The following is a 3,487-nucleotide window of genomic DNA, read 5'->3' as shown; positions in this document are numbered from 1 at the left end:
AAGCAACAGCCCCAAAACATCACGCTCTAGAGGAGATCTGCATGGAGGAATGGCCAAAATACCAGCAACAGTGTTGTGAAAACCTTTGGGAAGACTTACAGAAAACTTTGACCTCTGTCATTGCCAACAAAGAGTATATAACAAAGTATTGAGATAAACCTTTTTATTGACCAAATACTTATTTTCCACCATTCATTTGCAAATAAATTCATTAAAATCCTAACAATGTTATTTTCTGGATTTTTTTCTTCTCATTTTGTCTGTCATAGTTGAAGTGTACCATGATGAAAATTACAGGCCTCTCTCATCTTTTTTAAGTGGGAGAACTTGCACAATTGGTGGCTGACTAAATACTTTTTTGCCCACTGTACATGTACACACACACACGCCAAAACACACACACAGACAGTGTCAACAGGAGTCGCATAACACATAACGTATGCATACAGTGTACATCACCCACTAGCTTACCGGTACCTAGGCCCGGCTGGAAGAGCAGAGAGAAGAGAGAGAGAGAGAGAGAGAGAGAGAGAGAGAGAGAAGAGTGAGAGAGGGTGTGTATGAGACAGAGGGTGTGTGAGAGAGAGAGAGAGAGAGAGAGAGAGAGAGAGAGAAGAGAGAGAGAGAGGAAGAGAGAGAGAGAGAGAGAGAGAGAGAGAATTGTTGTACATTGTTACAACACTGTACTATTATAATATGACAATTGTAATGTCTTTCTGTTTTGAAACTTCGTGTGATTGTGTTTTGTTTTTGATCTGTTTATTTCACTTTTGTGTATTATCTACCTCACTTGCTTTGGCAATGTTAACACATTGCCCATGCCAATAACAAGCCTTGAATGAATTGAATCTGAATGAGAGAGAGAGAGAAGAGAAGAGGAGATTGATGTGTGTGAGAAGAGAAGAGAGAGAGAAGGACATAACCAACAAAAAACGGGTCCACAACTCCTGCAGCTCGTCGCACGCTGGTATGTACTAGCAATGGTAGGCTTCGAGGGACTCCTATAGGTAGGTTAACACCTATAGCTCATCTCTTGGCAGTAGCACTGTTAGACTACTTTACACTGACTCAAACCAGGAAGTCTACGCAGAGCTTCACAGTCAGCCACTGACACCCCTATCAGAACCACAGCAAATCACAGTCTATCTGACAGAGAATACTCAATCATAGGCTCAAAGCCAAGGAACTGAGTCAGTAACAGTAAGAAATGTCTATAGATGGAAGGAATTGCAGTTTGAAGAAACCTACAAAAAACAATTACGGCACAGCCAAATTTGCCAATCCCTTTGACAACTTCCCTGGTAAAACGTTCCACGCAAAGTTGAAGGTGTAATTGGCAGTAGAAAATCTTAACAGTATATTTGCACCTCTCAGGCTTCCCTACTATAAATCTAAAAACTCAAATAGAAAACCGAAGACAAATGGCACAACAATGACACATGGTTTGAGTAAAGATGCAAAAATCGTAAGAAATAATTAGGAAACCGTTCCATCCAAAAACATAGAGACCCGGAAAACCTTTGAGTCTACGCTTCCTGATGGTGAATCACTAAAACAATACAGAATACACTAACGGAAAAGACAGGAACAGCACGTCAGAAATCAAGGCTCAATGTAATTGCATGAATCCATAGACTCCCTTTCTTCTAACAATTTCTGGGAAAATGGAAACACTAAACAAACAAACCAACACGAAGAATTATCTATCCAAAATGGAGATGTATGGGTAAACCACTTCTCCAAATCTTTTTGGCTCTATAAACAGATTAAAGAGCAAAAAACTATACATGATCAATACAAATCCTAGAATCAACTATTAAAGACTACCCAGAACCCACTGGATTCTCCAATTACCTTGAATGAAGTTACAGGCAAAATACATAAAACCCTCCAACCAAAAGGCCTGTGTTGGTTTGGATGGCTATCCTGTAATGAATGATCAAATTATATCAGACAACAAATTCCAATTGGCTATATTAAACTCTTTAAACATCGCTGCCTTCAGCTTGGCATCTTCCCCAATATTTGAACCAAGGACTGCATCACCCACATCCCACAAAGTGGAGACAATTTGACCCCAATAACTACCGTGGAATATGCTTCAACAGTAACCTTGGGAAAATACTCCTGCATTATCAGTTAACAGCAGACTCGTAAACTTTCCTCAATGAAAAACAATGTACTGAGCAAATGCTCAATTGGCTTTTTACCAAAATTACCGTACAACAGACCATGTATTCACCCCTACACACCCTAATTGACAACCAAAACAAACCCAAAACAAACGCAAAAGTTTCCATCATGCTTTGTTGATTTTCAAAAAAGCCTTCGACTCAATTGGCATGAGGGTCTGCTATACAAAATTGATGCGAAAGTGGTGTTGGGGTAAAAACATTACCGACATCATAAAATCCATTGTACACCAAACCAACAAGTGTGGGCGTGGTTGGGGTTTTTTTAAAAAAAATTAGGCAAAAAAACACACACATTTCTTTCAACACAGCAGGGGTCGTGGGTGAGACGGGATGCAGCTTAACCCCACCCTCTTCAACATATTATTTATCAAGATTAGGCACTAGGAACATCTGAGCACCGGTCTCACCCTACTAGAATTCCGAAGTCAATGGTCTACATGGTTGCTGATGATCATGGTGCTTCTCTCACACAACCCAAGGAGGGCCTACAGCCCCAGCACCTTAGATCTTCTGCACAGACTTCTGTCAGACCTGGGCCCTGACAGTAAATCATCCAGTTAAGACCAAAAAATAATTGGTGCTTCCAAAAAAGGTCCAGTCGCCAGGACCACCATTCAATCTAGACACCGTTGCCCAAGAGCACACAAACTATACATACCTCGGCCTAACATCAGCACCACAGGTAGCGTCCACAGACTGTGAACGATCGGTGAGAGACAAGGCAAGAATGGCCATTCTATCCAGTCAAAGGACACATTAAAATTTCAACATACCAATTAGGATCTGCGCTAAAATCACTTGATTCAGTCCATAGAGCCCATTGCCCTTTCATGGTTGTGAGTTCTGGGGTCCGTCACCAACCAAGATTTCACCAAAATGGACAAACACAAAATTGAGGAACTTGCATGCAGAATTCTGCAAAATATCTCCGTTGTACAACGTAAACAACCAAATAATGCATTGATCAGAGCAGGAATTAGCGATACCCACTAATTATCAAAATCCAGAAAAAGAGCCTGTTTAAATTCTACAACCACCTAAAAGGAAGCGATTTCCCAAACCTTCCATAACAAAGCCAATCACCTACGGAGATGAACGCTGAGAGAAGAGTCCCTAAGCAAGGCTGGTCCTAGGGCCTGATTCACAAACCCAAAAAACACACCCCACAGGAGCCCCAGGACAACAGCACAATTAGACCCAACCAAATCATCGAGAAAACAAAGAATAATTACTGACACATTGGAAAGAAATTAACAAAAAACAGAGCAAACTAGAATGCTATTTTGGCCCTA

The sequence above is a fragment of the Salvelinus sp. IW2-2015 genome, linkage group LG19 (genome assembly GCF_002910315.2).
Source record: "Salvelinus sp. IW2-2015 linkage group LG19, ASM291031v2, whole genome shotgun sequence".
Taxonomy (NCBI): domain Eukaryota; kingdom Metazoa; phylum Chordata; class Actinopteri; order Salmoniformes; family Salmonidae; genus Salvelinus; species Salvelinus sp. IW2-2015.
This window is presented reverse-complemented; position numbering follows the sequence as displayed.